Source organism: Hordeum vulgare, chromosome 5H (assembly GCF_904849725.1).
Source record: "Hordeum vulgare subsp. vulgare chromosome 5H, MorexV3_pseudomolecules_assembly, whole genome shotgun sequence".
NCBI lineage: Eukaryota > Viridiplantae > Streptophyta > Magnoliopsida > Poales > Poaceae > Hordeum > Hordeum vulgare.
Genome location: NC_058522.1, coordinates 1,406,600 through 1,426,796, shown reverse-complemented (window position 1 = coordinate 1,426,796; position 20,197 = coordinate 1,406,600).

Sequence of the window (20,197 nt, the reverse complement as noted above, 5' to 3'; positions counted from 1 at the left end):
GCGAATTTTTTAGACCGGAGTCTGCAAACGCGGAAGAATTTTGAACCTGCAAGAAATCAATCTGCTTTGTATTACTTCAATGATACTTGTTCTTTACATTGCATCCGTCGGCAGTCACGTGTAGAAGCGCTTCAGGAGATCTCCGTTCCATGCTCGCGGCTCGTCCGTTTCCCTGTCGAGGTTGTAGAGTCGATATGCTCCGTTGTTCAGCACCTTAGAGATGATGAAGGGTCCTTCCCAGGCGGGAGCCAACTTGTGAGGATCCACTCGGAGCACCAGGTCGCCTGCTTGGAATGTGCGACTCCTGACGTGCCGCGCGTGGAAACGCTACAGATCTTGTTGATAAATTGTTGAGCGAGTCAGTGCCATCTCGCGCTCTTCCTCTAGAAGATCCACTCCGTCTTGCCTGGCTTGCTCTGCTTCGGCTTCGGAGAAGAGTTCGACTCGTGGAGAGTTGTGAAGCAAGTCACTCGGAAGGACTGCCTCTGTTCCATAGACGAGGAAGAACGGGGATCGCCCTATAGATCTATTTGGAATTGTGCGGAGGCCCCACAACACTGAAGGCAGCTCGGTGACCCATGCACCGGCGGCATGTCCAACTTCTTGCAGGAGTCGAGGCTTCAACCCTTGAAGAATAAGTCCATTTGCCCGCTCTGCTTGCCCGTTTGTTTGGGGTGCGCCACAGATGCAAAATCCACTCGGATACCCTGGCCTGTGCAAAAACCTGTGAATCTGTCCGAGTCAAAGTTTGTGCCATTGTCGGTGATTATGTTGTGCGGAACCCCAAATCTGGCGATGATGTCTCTGACAAATTTGATGGACGTAAGGGCGTCAAGCTTCTTGATGGGCTTGGCTTCAATCCACTTGGTGAACTTGTCGACTGCTACCAGCAGATGAGTGAATCCCCCTTGGCCTGTTCTGAATGGTCCAACTGTATCTAATCCCCACACGGCGAACGGCCAAACAAGAGGGATTGTCTTCAGCGTAGATGTTAGCTTGTGGGACTTGTTCGAATAGAACTGACAGCCTTCGCATCGGTCGACCATATCTTTTGCCATTTCATTTGCCTGCAACCAGAAGAAACCAGCTCTGAATGCTTTGGCGACGATTGCTCTTGAGGAGGCATGATGGTCGCAGGTTCCCGAGTGAATTTCTTCCAGGATCAACTGTCCCTCCTCAGGGGAGATGCACCGCTGAAGGACGCCTGAAACACTTTCCTTGTACAACTGACCATCGATGAAGGTGAAGGACTTCGATCTGCGGACGATCTGCCTCGCTTGGACTTCGTCTTCTGGTAACTCTTGCCTCAGGATGTACGCAATGAACGCCACAGTCCATTCGGGGATGATAGCAAGAATCTCCATGATCAAATCAACCACGGCAGGGACCTCGACTTCAGTCGGATCTGTTGAGCTTTTCGGTTGTACTAGTTCGTCTGTAGAAGGATCCTCTTTTACTGAGGGGAGGTGTAGGTGCTCGAGGCAGACATCACTCGGGACTGGTCTCCGAGTGGATCCAAGTTTTGCCAATTCGTCAGCTACTTGGTTTTTCAGTCGCGGAACATGGTGAGGTTCCAGACCTTCAAACTTCTTCTCGAGCTTCCTTACCATGTTGCAGTATGCAGTCATGGTGGGGTTCCTTACATCCCACTCCTTCATCACTTGATTAACCACCAAATCCGAATTGCCGTAGACCATCAGGCGACGGACGCTGAGTGTGATGGCTGTACGCAATCCGTAAAGGAGAGCTTCGTACTCTGCCTCATTGTTGGAAGAATCAAAATGTATCTGCAACACATACTTGAGTTTATCACCTTTTGGCGATATGATCACTACGCCAGCGCTGGAGCCATTCAACATCTTGGACCCATCGAAGAACATGGTCCAATGAGCCGAGTAGATGTGAGTCGGTTGCTGTTGTTCTACCCATTCTGCTATGAAGTCAGCCAGAGCTTGAGACTTTATAGACCTCTTGGCTTCGAACTTGATGTCGCAGTATAACATCTCCATTGCCCACTTCGCCACTCGCCTTGATGCATCCCGATTGTGGAGTATTCCGACAACGGAGCATCAGAAATGACAGACACCGAGTGGTCTTGGAAATAATGAGCCACCTTCTTTGCAGTCATGTAGATCCCGTAAATAAGCTTTTGATAATAGGGATACCTCTGCTTGGAAGGAGTCAGGACTTCGGAGACATAATATACTGGCCGCTGAACCTTGTATGCTTTGCCTTCTTCTTCGCGTTCGACTGTGAGAACAGTGCTGACGACTTGATTTGTAGCCGCGATGTACAGAAGAAGGGGTTCTTTACTGAGCGGGGCAGTAAGAACCGGCTGGGTGGAAAGCAGGGCTTTGAGGTCGTCGAATGCAATCAGGGCTTCGTCTGTCCACTGGAAAGTATCTGATATCTTCATGAGTCGGTACAGAGGTAACGCCTTCTCGCCGAGTCGAGCGATAAACCTGCTCAAACCCTCTAGGCAACATGTGAGCCTTTGAACATCATGTATTCTGACCGGCCGCTCCATTCGGATGATGGTCCCGATCTTTTCGGGGTTGACATTGATCCCTCGTTTGAAAACGAAGAAACCGAGTAACTTTCCGCTGGGAACACCGAATGAACACTTGGCAGGGTTCAGCTTGATATCGTACCTACGAAGGTTGGCGAATGTTTCTGCCAAGTCACTCAGCAGGTCAGAATCTTTGCGTGACTTGACTACGATATCATCCATATATGCCTCCATATTTCGACCGATCTAGTCAAGGAGGCATTTTTGGATCATGCGCATAAAAGTTGCTCCTGCATTCTTGAAACCGAATGGCATAGCAATGTAGCAGAAGCACCCGAATAGGGTGATCAAGGCTATTTTTAATTCATCGGGACCATATAGACGGATCTGATGATAGCCCGAGTAGGCATCAAGGAATGATAAACGCTCACAACCCGCAGTCGAATCAACAATTTGATCAATGCGGGGGAGCGGGAAATGATCTTTCGGGCAGACCTTATTGAGATGCTTGAAGTCGATGCACATGCGGAGAGACTTGTCCTTCTTGGGCACCATGACAACATTGGCGAGCCACTCGGAGTGGTGCACCTCGCGAATGAAGTTGGCTGCCAAAAGTTTAGCCACCTCCTCTCCGATTGCCTTCCTCTTGTGCGCGGCGGACCAACGCAGGCGTTCTCGGACGAGCCGAGCAACAGGATCCACATGCAGTCGGTGCTCAGCCAACTCCCTGGGTACACCTGGCATGTCAGCGGGCTTCCATGCGAAAATGTCCCAGTTCTCACGGAGGAATTGGATGAGCTCGGCTTCCTATTTTGGATCAAGGGTGGTGGAGATGTTCGTCGGGGCGGCGGTGTCGTCCGTCGGGTGGATGCTTAATTTCTTCGTGTCTCCCGCCGACTGGAATGCAGACTCCAAAGCTGGCTTCTTCGAAGGCATCAAGTCAGCGGGGTCGGCTGTCTTCTTGTACTCATCCAGCTCGAGGATAGCCATCTGTTGATCGGCAATCCTCGACCCCTGCTGCAGACACTCCTCGGCCCGCTGCCGATTGCCTGTGACCGTGATCACACCTTTAGGACCCAGCATCTTCAGCTTCAGATACACGTAACATGGACGGGCCATGAAACGCGCATACGCCGGACGGCCAAGAATCACATGGTATGCACTCCGGAAGTCCACCACCTCGAATGTAAGCTTTTCCTTGCGGAAGTTCTTGTCGGAGCCGAAAACGACGTCCAACGCGATCTGGCCGAGTGATTTGGCCTTTCGTCCAGGGACGACTCCGTGGAACTGCATGCTGCTCTCGCTAAGTTTGGACATCGGGATGCCCATCCCCTTGAGAGTGTCGGCGTACATGATGTTCAATCTGCTGCCGCCGTCCATGAGGACTTTGCGCAGTCAGACTCCTTCCACCACCGGGTCGATGACCAGAGCGTGCCTCCCTTGGGTGGGCACGTGTGCTGGATGGTCCGACTGATCAAAGGTGATCGCAGTCTGAGACCATCTGAGGAACGTAGGGCTGGTTGGGGTTGCCATGTTCACCTCCCTGTTCACCAGCTTTAGTCGACTCTTGCTTTCCACGTCAGCAAAAATCATCAATGTTGCATGGACTTGGGGGAACGGCTGTTGTCCTTTCCAGTGTCCTTTCCCTTGTCCTCATCATCATGCTTGTTGTCCTTTTCAGTCGGCTGCCCTTCGCCGAACCCTTGGATCAGGAGGCGACATTGCCGAGTGGTGTGCTTTGGGAATATGGCGTTGCCTTCTTCGTCCATCTTCGTGTGGATTGGACATTTTTGATCCAGGATGGAGTTTCCGAATTGCTTCTTCTTGGGGGTGTACTGAGCTTTCCCCTTGCCCTTGAACTTGACATTGGTAACGGCTGCTGCCTCTGCCTGCAGAGTGGACGGAGCTTTCTGCTTCTGCTTCCGACTGTTGTTCCCATCCCCATCGGCGACTGCCTTATGCTTGCCGCTACGTATGCGCTCCTCTTCCTCGCCATTTGCATAGCGTGCGGCTATCTCCATCATCTTGCTCATGGAGATGTCGCCTGTCCGACCGAACTTCAGGTACAGATCTCTGTACCGTATGCCTGCCTTGAAGGCGCAGATTGCTTGGTGCTCTGTGACGTTCTCCACCGTGTGGTAGAGGGTCGTCCAGCGCTGGATGAAATCGCGCAGGGGCTCATTCTGCTTCTGGACACAGTGCTGGAGCTCCACGAGACCAGCAGGCCGTTTGCATGTGCCCTCGAAGGTCCTGATGAAGACTCGGGACAGCTCTGCCTAGCTATAGATGCTTGATGGGGCCAACTGGTTCAGCCACGCTCGTGTCGAGCCGGCGAGCATCAGGGGGAGATGTTTCATGGCGACCTGGTCATCTCCGCCACCGATCTGGACCGCCACTCGATAGTCGTCCAGCCATGTTTCTGGCTTGGATTCTCCTATGAACTTGCTGATCCCTGTCGCCAATCGGAAGTTGGCAGGGATGTTAGCTGAACGGATGGCCCGACTGAAGCATTCGGGGCCAGAGACGATGGTCTTGCTTCCACTCGGACGGTCTCTATCGTGACCATCACGGTGGGCTCGACTCCTGTCGACCTTCCTCTGGGCGATGTAGCCTCTTGCGTCGGGCCTTGGATCATACGCGTCACCGACTGAACGCCGATCATCGTGATGTCAGGGCCCGTAAGGCCCACCCCGCGAAGGAGTGCGTGAACGGCGACGATCTTCTGGATTCATGGAACGGCTGCCCCCTCTGCGTCGCTGATGAGAGTCGGGGCTGAAAACCGACCGATGCGTGTTCGCGTGAACAGAACTGTTGTGGATCCTGTTGTGCGACTGGGAGATCGCCGAATTCTGCTGTTGCACCGTGTGCAACAGGGCATGGATCTGCTCGATTCCTCTACCAGCCTCTGAATCAGTCGGTTGGAGGGAATCGACTATCTTGGCAGCTGTAGCCAGGTTGAGGACGGGTGTGCGAAACACCTCGACGTTGCTCTGACGACTGCATCGACTGGCAGAACGAGGGCCGGATGATTCGCCGACCTCATGGTCGTTCCGACCAGTCCTGCGGGGACTTTCATGGGAATCGGCTATGAGAACTTCGGCTGCAGGCCCGCGACCCAAGTACTCGGAAGGTAACTCAGTAGGAACTGAGTCCAAGCACTGGGACGGTGGCGCGACCACAACCGACTCGAGGACTGCCACTTGAGAGGATGCGTTCGGTCGCGCCTGGGCGTGTCGCACCCAACGCTGGAGCCGTGGACGACGGGACCGCTTGTTGCGGCACGTGACGGGGGTGAAGATCGACACCGAGGCCGATTGCTGGAGAAGAAGGACGCCGTGGGCACCGGCACGGAAGTGCGTAGCCCCGCGACTGGGGAGCGCCTCAACGTCGAGAGGCGCATCCCGAAGCCATGCCGAATCGTCAACGATGAAGGAGAGTGCGCCGAAGAGGATCTCGTGACCCATGCACAAATTTCCGCCGGACGACATGATGAAAAGATGGAGTTGCAAACTCGCCGGAAGTCGCTTAGACGTCTACCCCATGGTGGGCGCCAACTGTCGTGGGTATAAGTCTGGCAGTAGATGTGTAGGGTATGAAAGGATGGGCAGAGCCTTAGCTACGGCGAGGTTGTATGAGTTTAGGCCCCTCTACGGTGGAGGTAAAAGCCCTACGTCGCAGTGCTCTTGGGAGCTTAGTGTCGAGTGGAATATAGGATTACAGTAAATGCCAACCCCTGCACTAGTGGGGAAGGGCGGCTTATATAGAGTGCGCTGCCCTTCACAACGGCCCGGTGGACAGGGGTGGAATAGTGGCGAATAAATGCCTACGTTACAGGTAACTATGCCTTAAATGCTAATAATGGTGTATGAAAACGTATGATCGTTGCCCTCCTGGGAGGTTATGATGCACAGAGTGGAATTCAGTCGGTACGTTAAATACGCTCCGAATGCTCGTCACCAACTGGATGATGGGGGAGTCCCTAGTTCAGTGGGAACTGTCTAAGGGCCTTGTCCTTTATGAAGGGTAGTCCTTGGGTAGGACCTATAGGGCAGGCCTATGACCCTACCCTGGGACTATAACCCCATCACAAATTAAAATGGCCAGACGATAGGTGTCAAAATAATACACAAGCACAAATACTAAACATTAGAAATATAAGTTGTTCGGAGGCACATGACAGTACATTTACTCAAAGAGTACATCTTTGGAGCATTGGGCTTCTATAACACGAGCACCCTCCATTGCGGAGGGAAAATACAGCTCGGGCGTCTTTGCTCCTTCTCGACTGGTGGAGGTGTGGTAGCCATCGTGAGGGGCTTCATCCCCGTATAATGCACGAGGGTCCTCTTAAAGGCCATCTGATATCCTTCTATGCAGACGGAATGCTTCAGGACCTCAATCCGGGGCACGGCATCAACTAACTTCTGCACTAAGACGAAGTAGGTGTTCGACAAAGGCTCGGTAGGCCACAGCTGGATACAGAGATCCTTCATGGCCCGCTCTGCCATCCTATGCATCTCCATGAGCTGTTTCATTTGATAGCCCTGACTGGGTTGAGCTTGGGAGTCTGAAGCTGACCCAAGAAAAGCCTCCGCTCAACATCCCCGTCATGGGCCAAGTAGTGCTTGGTTGCTTCCGCCACAATCCTTGGGAGGTCCTGAAGGCGCTTGAGGAACGCCACATCCACATAAGAAATGCATATTTGTTTCCACCAAAGGCACATTGCAATAAGTATGGCTAACCATTTTCCATCTGCTTGGCCTGGTGCACCTCTTCTTCAAAGAACCTCTGGTCCACCAGCTTTGATTTGAGCTGAGAGGATAGCTTGGACATCTCGGTCATCTGCTCCCGAGACTCCTGCTCCAAAGCCTCACACTTAGAACTGGATTCGTACAGCTCCTGTTGAACCTCTGCAAACCTGGCCTCATGCTTGCTGCTTTCAACCTAGATAGAGGTCAGCTCGGCAGGTACTTGTTTGGCCGCCACCTTGTGAGCAGCGGCCTCCTTGGCCTGCTCCAGTTCGGCCTTGAGTTATTCGATCTCTTTATCGTGGGTTGCTGACCAATTCCATATCACGGGGTCATATATTAAAAATCTGGATAGTCCTTCTTTACTTAAGGGCAATAATAATTTTTACAGCACAACTTGAAACTTATCCTGTTTTCAATCAAGTCAGACATTCACACGACTGTGCTCGTCATCCAAAACCTTCAGTTTCCGGTTTAGCTCGACGATATCTAAAGCATTGGCGTCAGCAGCGGAGGATGAAGCCTGCACGACATCATTATGAATTTTAACAACTCTCAGTTATGGCATGCAAGACACTTTGATCGGATTTACTCCAGCAAGTTGGTAAAATCTCATAATGTTTTTATGCGTAGGAGTTAATTTTGAACCACGGAAAAGCTTGTCAAACTTATCCGTGGCTCAGGGGCTGTTATACCCATAAAGGCATATAAATTATTATAAATAAAACTTAAAAGCATTACACAGCTTACCTTAACGCCCGCCAGCAAGCTATTGCAGGCTTCACTCAGTCCACTGTTTACGAACCGAATACTTTCTAAAACCGCACACATAAGGGTGTGATGTTCTTCGATAATGGAGGAGCCGGTCAAGGCGTCCTCCATCATGGCCGGCCACCCAGCTATATTCCGCTCTGCTAGGGGCGGCGCGGGAGCCAGCACCGAAGACACCGGAGCGTCAGGGCTACCGATTTTTTCTCCATGCAAATCTCAGAGGGAATTTGGTTCCCTTATCCACTTGGAGAGAAGGACCCAACCCCTGGGTCCCATTGACCGAGGTATGGACCTCGGCAAAAATCTCCTGGTGTTCGTTGGCCAGTGTATCAATACCATACGAGACCTCTTGGTCCTCAGAGGCTTGTGTATCAACTTCAGCAGGGACCTCCCGATCCTCGACGTTCGATGTATCCACCTAGGCCATCGCCACCTCGATAGTGTTCGGCGACGCCTGAAGGGACATCACTTCGGCCGGCTCCTCCGAGGCCTGGGGAGGGGCATTGTGGGACGCGTTCCAACACTCCGCGAGCTCGGCGGGTAGCGAGCCCTCCTCTGACACCTGGTCCGTCTGAAGATCTCGGACAAGGTTGTGACAGGAAAACAGCTCGTTTCGCACTATTGATAAAAACCCGGTGTAAATCCGTTAATTTGAGAGTGGGGTTCCACACCTTCGGATCGGGGGCTTGACCCTAGGGGTTTGGCGAGGAATTGCCTCAAAGGCTCCGACCTCATCATCGAAGTCCGGTCCAGCGTCGAGACCTTGCTCTTACAAGGTCTCTTCGGATCCAGAGGAGATAGCCCCTCCTTGGCCCCCTCTGGTGCCACCCTCTTCCTTGCCTGGAAAGAATCCTTCTCTTCCTGATCTTCTGCATCCTCCCCCTCGTGGGTGGAGAAGGCATGGGTGTCCCCGGACTTGGTGTCCGGCGAACCCCTCGAACAGAGACCCCCTCGTGTCTCCTTCTTCTTATTGTCTGGCGCCATGTATGGTGCCTCCACCTGCATCACATTCAGCAGAGGAGACTGGGGTTCCTCGGGCAGGCGAGCTGGACCTTCTATTTTGTCGGCTATTGCCAACCAATCCTACAAGAAAGGAGGGACGGTAAGGCCTTCAATAAAACAAGAACCCCAAAAAAGTGTAAGAGGTCGAACGTACCTCCAAAGGGGCAGTCTCAGCATCCAAGCCCGTGTCTTCATCCTCAGCCGGTCACTCATGTTGCGGTTTTAGCAGTATCCGCCACAAGTTCTCATGGGTGGTGCGGTAGAACTCCTGCACCGCCGAGGGGTCGCTGGGCTTGTAAGACCACATCGGATCATCTCGGCGCTCGCAGGGAAGCATGTGGCGACGAAGCATGGCCTGGACTACGTCGGTGAGCCGGATGTTTGTTGCCACCATCTGCTTGATGCCTTTTTGCAATAGTTCTCATGCAATTCTAACCCGTAATAAAACATCAAACCCATGACAAAGGGGTGAAGTGGGAAGCCAAGTAGCCGGAGGAAGTGGTGGATGAACACCACCCGCTCACCGGGCCTTGGTGTAGGCACCACCTGGACCTTTTCCGGTGCTCGGTGAGCGATGCTGGCCGAATATAGCCACGACACTTCAGCTCGTGGATGTCCCCTTCGGAGTCACATGAGATATCGCACTTTCCCTAAGAGCCTGAGATAGCCATTCTTGAGCTTGGAAAGAAGGACGGCTGGAAAGGATGGGAGACGGAATGGATCTGGGCTCTTGAGCTTGGAAGAAGAGGGAGTAGAGTTTGGAATTCCTGTGGTGGGCTCTGGATCTTTTTCCCCTTTTAAGGGAGGTTGTGAAGCCAAGGGTTTCCACTTATTATGCCACCAGCTCCGCCACTTCCCGAAAACACCGCGTCGTTGAACGTCCGTGGGTTTGCTCGGGTCATTAATTCGAATACCCTTAAATGCAGGACACAATCTCTTTTGTTGATAGAACGTTCCCCGGGAAAAGTGGCCTCGAGCCGCGATTTGAGTTTTTCTCATTAATTTTTATCATGACTTCCGGTGAGAGGAATTGTCATATAAGGGACTGTTCACCTCTGGGCCCTTAAAGCCTTTAGATTTCATGACGCCCGTTTTGAGAACGCGATGTTATCGGAGCGACTAAACCGATTAGTCTATGTGTCCTACTACCGAAGACCATACACATCGACGTTGAAGGCCAGTTCGGAGGCTACCGAGGGAGTTCCGGATTAAGGGGTCCTCGAGTAGTGGGGTTATCCCTTATGGGCCAACCATATGGGCTGCATCATTGAAGACCAAATTATGTAACAACTTCGTAATCAAGACGGAAAGCTCCGAAGACTAGGCGTGCACTCCAAGTTAGGAGGACCTGTTCGGCCCATTTATCCCCGACTAAGGTCGGTAACATGTAACCCTAGGAGGATTGGTGTCTATATAAACCGAGGTTCTTATGCGTAGAGGCACTCATCTGTTATTTAGCTCATATGATCTCGAGGTATATCAACTCTGTAATCACCGTTCCCCATCAATAGAATCAAGTAGTACGTAGGGTTTTACCTCCTCACGGGAGACCGAACCTGGGTAAACACTGTCTCCCTTTCTCTCCTGCAACCCATCGATCCTAGGTCTACTGTTCGGGACCCCCTACCCGAGATCTGCCGGTTTTGACGCCAACACCCCCCCCCCCTCTTTAGTCTCGGTTGGCCACGAACCTGGACTAAAAGTCCCACCACATGGCATCTAGCACGTGTCGGGGGCTGGGGACCTTTAGTCCGGCTTGGTGTCACCAACTGGCACAAGGGCTTTAGGGTTTTGGATTTCTGGGTTTATGGTTTATTTTTTTCTTTTCATATTTTGTGTTCCATTTAATTATTTTTTATTTCAGACTTATTTTACGCTACTACATAATATACACGTTATACATATATAGTAGAATTTCTCGTACGACCAACCATATATATATCATAGAATTTCTCATACGACCATGCATGAACACACACACACACACACATATATATATATATATGTGTGTGTGTGTATACAATTTGGTATATATAATTTCTCGTACAATTTGCAGATCATTACATGCAGGCATTAGGTGTAATGATATTCTCCATCGGGAGATATGACCTGCTCAACCAAAAATCCCGCAATTTTCTCTTGAAATGCTCATATGCGGTTCTTTGGAAAGAGACTATCCCGCATCACCATCATTTCTATAAAAGGAGACCAATATGAATATATTAGATCATGATAAAAAATTATGAATAGTATTTACGTACCTAAAGATGTCTATCATCTCTACGCCGTTCGGTCATTAAGCGAATGTTCTCGCAAACGTAGTATGCACATAAATTAGTCCCCTGTTCCTGCTTCATGCACTTTACGAGAATAGAATTCAATTAGATAATAATCAAGAATGATAATGATATTGAAACTAGAATAAAAGAGATGCACAGACGTAGCTAGTACTACTTAATTACCACCTTGGACCGTCGCCATTTCAACCTTGGTTGCCATGCACCAACATTCTTTTTGATCAACTTTGTCCAAACCCTGTCCGGCAGATAAAATGGATAAATAAGTTATTAATTACTTGATATCAGGAAATGAACTAAAGAGTGATAATGATTGAAATTACCTATCGAGCATCAAAACCAGGCTCTTGTTTTCATTAGTGTCTTTACCTAGTGAATCGAGTGTTTCAACACTTCCCTCTACAACTCTAATGATTACCAGGATCCAGTGGAAACTGCGTACACGTTTATATAAGCGACCATGCAAAACTCATCAGATACACTGAACATCGAGTAAGCAAAAATATAATTTGTACTACAATATAGTAACACTCACTTGAAGTTGTAAGAAAATAGTATTTTTGGTATTTAATTCCTTCAAAAACCTTAGCATGTTATGTTATGAGTCTTTGTCGTGGGTTTCTAACGTAATTAGGTTTTTTAACGTAATTACATTAACGGTATTTGGTTCAATGAACCCAATGTCATAGACTTCATGTGTTTTGCATTCAAAAATGTTCATTCTACATAATAGCACACAAAAACATATAGTGAAGATAATTACACGCAATGAACGAGCTGAGCTATATACTTCAAATATAGAAAGAAATCACTTACAAACAATAGCAACTACCGATAGTTATGTCGACTGCATCTTGATTGAATAACTGAAAAAGTTCTAAAAACTCAATCGATATATGTTTGTATAGAAGTAATGTTGTTGCTGGACTTTCACCATGAGCCACTCTCACCCCGCCTTTAATTCTCTCACATTCCACTCATGCAATTTGTGCGTTTGTGTTGATAGAAGGGGGACCTCCTCACCCCTGACCAGAGGTTTCCCGGGGACATATTTCCATGCAAATTTTGTAGCCATGGGGATTTGCTCGATGTCTAGGAGTTGATCAATACTGAGACCTGATTCTTTAGCAAGAGCGTCGGATGTCGCCTTATCGATACTCACCTTGAGCGGGGGGATCGATTGCACTACATGTTCTCCGAGCTGGGGAACAATTTTCCACCTTTTATTAGTACCTGTAAGGCTCGATTGCTAATATTTATTTCCATGAAATGACTTGCTGATAGAGAATTCATAGTTTTCATATAGAATTCGCGGAGGGGGCGCTCTAGATTATTCAGAACACCCTCTATGGTTTCCTCGGGTATTTTCTCCTTTGGCGGTGGGGGCGGTTTTGGTGCAAAATGGGCCTTCACTTCCGCATCCACTTGTAACCTGATTTCCTCCTCGGTCATCTTGTAAGCCAACTTATTTTTGGCAGGAGGCTCGGTTTTCTTTTTTGGTGCTCTCTTCCTCTTTGGAGTCCGCGGACGCGTCCGAGATGGATATTTCCGACTCGCGCTGGGCTATGTCTCCGGGTGGGGTACTTGAGTCATCTCACGAGGCGGAGATCGACATGGACTCGTGCTGGGCTTCATGATATCGATGTGGAGTATTGGAGTTGGCTCACGCGGCGGATTTCAGCATGGACTCGCAGTAGGATCCATGATATTGATGTGGGGTACTAGAGTCGGCTCATGCGGCAGTGATCGAGGTGTATTGCTACTCGGGGGAGTCGGTGGCCTTGGCGCTGAGTTTGGAAACATGATGCCTTCATTTCTCCATAAAATGACACAATGTGTGACCTCTCCCAGTCTCTCCTCCCCTTGACCTCCAGGAATGTCAAGCTCTAGTGACTCATATCCCGGCAGAACATCATCTCCCCCCCGACTTTAACATAGCCAGCTGAGATCGTATTGCCATGGATGGTTGCTCTAGGTTCACTCGGTAAAGCAAAGCCGACCGTGACCTTCATGTATATGTTCTTCATTTTCTGGTGTAGCTCACAACTTGTCCTCTCTTTGATATCATCCACGAGGTAGCCAGCCAGGAGTGCATCATCGGCCAGGACCCCCAAGGAACCCATGCTGCTTTTCGGCATAGACGGGATCTCAGTATCATCCAATGATGGATCTACGTGCTCCGACCGCTGAGATGCCCTTTGTTGGCTAATTGTTTCTAGTTTCTCATGTTGCCATTTTACTATGCGGTATAACTCCTCGTTACTTATTTCTACCCATTGAATATGGTCTGCATCCTGCTTCTTCTTTCTTGCATGGCTTTTGTAAGTTTCGTTCCACTCTGCAAACTCCTCAAACCACAGAACAATGCCTTTGCCTCGTGTTCGTCCCGGGTGTTCAAGATTCCCGAGGGCACGTTTAAGCTCTTCGTTCTCTCTATCGGGCTGGAATGTACCCGTTGCAGCGTCTACTATTGCTTGAATTCAAGTGTCTGACGCATCTTTAAGATTTGCCTTTTCAATAGTCTTCACTTTCTTTGGGTCCAACCTTCCCAATGAACATAAAACAAAATCATGCACTTGTCGAGCCAAGACACTGTTTATGGAGTGACCCCTGCAGCAATCATCTTGGCCTCAGATTCTTCCCACTTAGAAAAGACAGTCTTGTAGCCATCTGCCCAGAACATGGTGAACCCTTTTTCCAGCATTTATCTTATTTTTGTCGACAGATCCTTTGCTGCTTCTGATTCCTTGAACTGCACAAATAAGTACGAGCGATCGTTTACCTTCTCTAGTGCTCCAGTGAATTCTGGAGTCTTCTTTCCTGCACTGACATACTCGGCCCATAATCTTTTCTTCCACATCTGGAATTGTGTGTCCATCTGCTTAAGAACAAATTGCTTGACTCTACCGTTCCTGATATGTGAAACCCTTTGATAGGTTGAAATGTGACATGAGCGTATCCCAAAGAATTCTTTTTGATCTTTCGTCGACAAAACTAACTCCTCGATCTTCCCTTGGCTTATGCCATTCTTGAATGGTGATCGGGATGTTATCCCTAACAATAACTCCACACTGAGCTATAAATTTGCACGCATTGTTTGCAGGAACAATTGGTTCGCTATGTGCTTTGACTTGATCGATGTTGTACTTTATGCCATCGGGCAACTTTTTGGCCTAGCCTCGTACTACCTGTATAGAAGATTTTTTCGATCCGGAGGGCTAAAAGAAGAAATATTCGTTAATATATATATACACCTTGCGCGACTTTGTTAATTGAAGTACATTTCCTTCACCATCATAGTTTGTGTGCCCTTCGTCTCTTTGTTCTTCCTCAAAAATTCCCTCAACGATTCCGATATTGTGAGCCGTCATCTACTACTTCATTCTCTGGGTTTTGGGAGCGGATCATTTCGACGAGGAGATTCTCTTGATCATGGTCGTATGTGCTACTATCGTCCATAGTTTAACTAATTCAGAAGAAAGGTAAAACAATATAGTATTCAAATTAGAAATCTTTCAATAAGCAAATTAGAATGCATTCAATAAGCAAATGGTCCATTGCTTAACTAATACATCTTGAATAATACAATTAATGCATCATCGAATATTATCACTAATACATCTCGAATATTATTATATAATATCAGTAATACAACTCGAATAGTATCGAATAATCCAGTTGACTCGCGGTTCCTGATCAAACTGATCACCCAAAGAGTTGTCGTTGTACTAAGCCGCGGGCGATGGACACCCAAAGAGAAGGAACCATTATAGAATCATAGCTCGGGTGAGATCCCTAAAGAACATGTTAGGTATTGGAGAACCTGATGTCCAACTCAACCATGTAGCAACGAACGTGCTTGTCCTCCTCCCTAACATGGCGACATACCTCCTCCTCGGGGGTCGGCTGCCTCCGCATCGATAGTGGACCACAGGACTGCAACCGAAGAAGGTTTGGGTCGATGACGAGACCCAGATTCCTCACCAACCCGCGCGCCCTGGAAGGTAGCACCTCTCAGTGCCAGCCCGATGGAACCAAGTACAAGACATGGCGCCTCTTACATTGGTTGTCGCCGTCGATTCGATCACGTGGATGCGGGACGGGCATCGTCGACTATATAGTAGATACTCATACTTAATAAACTTAAACATTTTTCAAATAATATATTAACATGTTTTGAATAAATGACAAACATTTTTTTGAGCATTGTGCATGCATTTAATGATTGTTTTGAGCTAAACGATAATTAAAACAACTTAAAACTATTAAAACAAAAATAAACTAGCACTAAACCTATAAAGGACTAAAACAATACTATTTTGTTTAAAATCTAAAGAGGACTAAAATTCAGCTAACTATTATCTCATCTCCATGTAGAAGACTTATATTTAGTTTCATACTAAAATTTTGGATGATAAATATTTTTGGAAGAAAAACTTCATTCAAAAGAAATATGTATTTGAATTCGTAGTAAGAAGATCTTCATAACAAAATCAGTCACCAATATATTTGAACTAGTTTTAATTTTACTATTTTACTCATTAAAATACAATCTCCGTCATTTCAAAAGATGCATTTTCTTCTTCTTTCATCGCTACATATTGCATGTTATGAAATTAAAATCATGGTTCAATTTTTTGGTTGATGTTTTGTTTGAATGTTGAATTTCATGAAGTCTAATTGTTCATATTTATTTCATTTTAAAGACACATGCTAGTAAAAATGTAGACTTTATAATTGAAATTCCTTTTCATAATATTGTAACTCTAATGATATTACATGCACACATGATAGTAATAGACAAAACTCTCTAACTAAGAAAACCTCATGAAAATTTTAATCTAATGATATTTTGTACTTCACTATATAATGTTCACACGTTTATTATAAATTGTTAAATTTCAAATAATGAAAAAAATGAACAAGGAGGAGAGGCTCACCATCGGGATCGTCGGGACACAGGGAGGCGGGAAGGAAGACAGAGACGGAGGAGCGGTGCCGGAGAAGGAGGAGAACACTAGAGATGGAGAGGAGTGGCGCTAGCGTGGGCTTGGGCCGTGGCCGTGCATGGAGGAGCGGGCATCGAGGCGGGCGCGTGTGAAGGAGCGGCGGCGCCGGGCAGCGTAGTGGCGCCGGCGCGGGCTCAAGCGGCTTGGGAGTAGAACGGCCGGATGGCGACGACGAGGGCGCGCTCGGGGAAGCCTGGCGGCATCGTCGAGCGGCGGGATGGGAAGGATGATTTGGGAAGGAAGGGCAGGGGTTTAACTAGGACGGGACCTTTAGCCCCGGTTGATGCTACCAACTAGAACTAAAGACCATTTAGTCTTGGTGCATGGCACCAACCGGGACTAAATGTTCTTTAGTCCCGGTGCGTGGAACCAACTGAGACTAAATGTGTTTTTCATTCTTCTCATTTTGTTTTTTGCTTTATTTTTTATTTTATTTTCTACTAAAAGCACATATTAAAAGCCAATGTCATTATCCTTTCAACTCATACTTTTTGTGCATTCGGTATGCATCATTTAAAACCACATTCTTAAATTTCAACCATTTCTAACTTCATTTGCTATTTTTCATGCACTTAATGATTTTTTGAGCTAAATGACCCTGAAATTGAAAAGCACCACAAATGAACTCTAAAAATGTCGAAACATAGCATGGTATCATCATTTAACACACATAGAATGTGCTAAAAAATTAAGAGGGTTATGGCAACAACCGGATGCACTTCGTGTACAAACTCGACCATCTCCTTCGAATTATGAGGGTTGCGGACAAAAACACAGTTGTTACAAAGGCATTTCATTTTTTAACTTATTTCAACTCCAGACTTTCTCAACTTTCAACCCTTTCTAACTTCATTTGCTATTTTTCATGCACTTCATGATATTTTTGAGCTAAATGACCCTGAAATTGAAAAGCACTAGAAATGAACTCTGAAAAGGTTGAAACTTGGCATGGTATCATCATTTAACACACATAGAATGTGCTAAAAATTTGAGAGGGTTACGGGAAAGACTGAATGCCCTTCGTGTACAAACTAGACCATCTTCTTCGAAGTATGAGGGTTTGGGACAATGACAGTGAAGCCGATCACATCCCAGAGTGGGATCTTGTGATATAAATCTTTTTCTTCGTGTGTGCCCCTTTTTGCCATAACCATGTGCAATCTTCATCATTTAACAGGATGCTTGGGTCAGTCTTCACTGTGAAGGGAGGAATTTCATGAAACTTTTCATAATCTTCCGACATGTCTGTCTTGTTGTCCACTTCCACGATGTTTCTTTTTCCTGAAAGAACTATATGGCGCTTTGGCTCATCGTATGATGTTTTCACTTTCTTATCTTTTATTTTTCTTGGTTAGGTTGACATGTCCTTCGCATAGAAAACCTGCACCACATCATTGGCTAGGACGGAAATTTCGTCTGTGTACACAAGATTGTTGAAACCCACTGTTGTCATTCCGTATCGTGGGTCTTCCATTACCTCACCTCTTGTCAGATTGACACATTTAAACCGAAACAAAGGGACCTTAAAATCATATCCATAGTCAAGTTCCCATATCTCCTCTATGTAACCATAGTATGTGTCCTTTGCTCTATTGGTGTTTGCTGCATCAAAGCGGACACCACCATTTTGCTCGGTGCTCTTTTTATCTTGGGCGGTCGAGTAAAATGTATTTCCGTTTATATCGTACCTTGGAAAGTCAATACAGTTGAAGATGGCGTCCCGGCCAACAACTACAGGTCATCTCCAACAGTGTTGTTACCCATGAGATGTGTTTGCAACCAACTACCGAAAGTCCCCACGTTTTCATGTGTAATCCAGTCGTCGCACTGTTACGGGTGTTTGGAGCATATAATATTCTTGTTTCCATTGATATAAGCGGACAAGGTACAATTTTGTAGAACTGTGTAGTGTGCTGGCGCCCAAGAATGCTCATCCATACATATTACTGAATCCTTTCCTAGCATGCCTTTTTCACTCGATCTCCCCTCATGCCGCGATTCGGGAACACCAATTAGCTTACGGTCAGGAATAAAGTCAACACAAAACTCAATAACCTCCTCTGTTTCATGGCCTTTGGAGATGCTTCCTTCTGGCCTAGCACGGTTATGAACATATTTCGTTAAGACGCCATGAACCTCTCAAAGAGTAACATATTTTGTAGAAATACAGGATCCAGAATGGCAATCTCTTTGATTAGGTGAACTAGGACATGCGTCATGATATTGAACAAGGATGGAGGGAACACCAACTCAAAACTGATAAGACATTTCAAAAAATCATTTTGTAACCTTGGCAGGATTTCTAGATCGATTACCTTCTGAGAAATTGCATTCACGAAAGCACGTAGCTTTACAATGGCTAATCGAATATTTTCTGGTAGAAGCCCCCTCAATGCAACTGGAAGAAATTGCGTCATAATCATGTCGCAGTCATGAGACTTTAGGTTTTGGAATTTTTATTCTCTACCATATTTAGTATTCCATTTATATTCGATGAGAAGCCAGACGGGACCTTCATACTAAGCGGGCATTCAATGAAGATTTCCTTCTCTGCTTTGGTAAGAGCGTAGCTGGCAGGACCTTGATACCTCTTTGGATGCATGCCATCTTTTTCATGGATACGTTGTTGGTCCTCTCGTGCCTTCTCGTGCCTCCGGTGTATCTTTTGTCTTTCCATACACGCTCAGCAAGCCTAGCAGGCTCACACAAATATTCTTCGTCACGTGCATCGCATTGATTGCGGACCGGACCTCTAGGACTTTCCAATAGGGTAGGTCCCAAAATATTGATTTCTTTATTCCACATGGGTGCGTGTACGTCAGTGTCATTCGGAACAGATTGTCCGCTAGGACTGTTTCCAAAGATTACTTTTAAATCCTTGACCATATCAAGTATATGGTCACCAGTACAGTGGTCAGGCTTCTTCCCCTGATCTGCCTCACCTTTGAAATGATTGCCTTTCTTTCTTAAGAGATGCTTGATTGGAAGAAATCGACGATGTCCGAGATACACATTCTTCTTACATTTATCTAAATATATACTCTCATTCTCACCTAAACAGTGCATGCATGCATTGTATCCCTTGTTTGTCTGTCCTGAAAGGTTACTAAGAGCAGGCCAATCATTTATGGTTACAAACAGCAATGCTCATAGGTCAAATTCCACACACGTATACCTTTTATATCCCATAACTGTAAAAGTTCGTCCACTAATGGCCTTACATACACATCAATGTCATTGTCGGGATGCTTAGGGCCTTGGATAAGCACTAACATCAAAACGAACTTCTGCTTCATGCACAACCAAGGAGGAAGGTTATAGATACATAGAGTCATAGGCCAGGTGTTATGATTGCTTCTCTGCTCCCCAAGACGATTGATGCCATCTGCAATAAGACCAAACCAACAGTTCCTTGCGTCATCAGCAAACTCCGGCCAGTTTCTCTTGATTTTTCTCCACTACGACCCATCGGTAGGTACTCTCAACTTCCTGTCTTTCTTACTGTCTTCTTTGTGCCATCGCAACAACTTGTCATGCTCTTTGTTTTGGAACAAATGTTTCAACCATGATATTATAGGAGCATACAACATCACCTTGGCAGGAATCCTCTTCCTGTGGCGCTCACCCTCAACATCACAGGGTCATCGCTGCTGATTATATAGCCCAATGCACGGCATACGAGCATGCATTCAAATTCATGTAGTCCAGACCGTGGTAGAGGATGCAGTCAATAGGGCATGCATGAATCTTCTGCACCTCTAATCCTAGAGGGCAGACAACTTCCTTTGCTTCGTACATATTGCCGAGTAATTCGTTGTCCTTTGAAAGCATCTTCTTTAACATTTTCAGCAATTTTTCAAA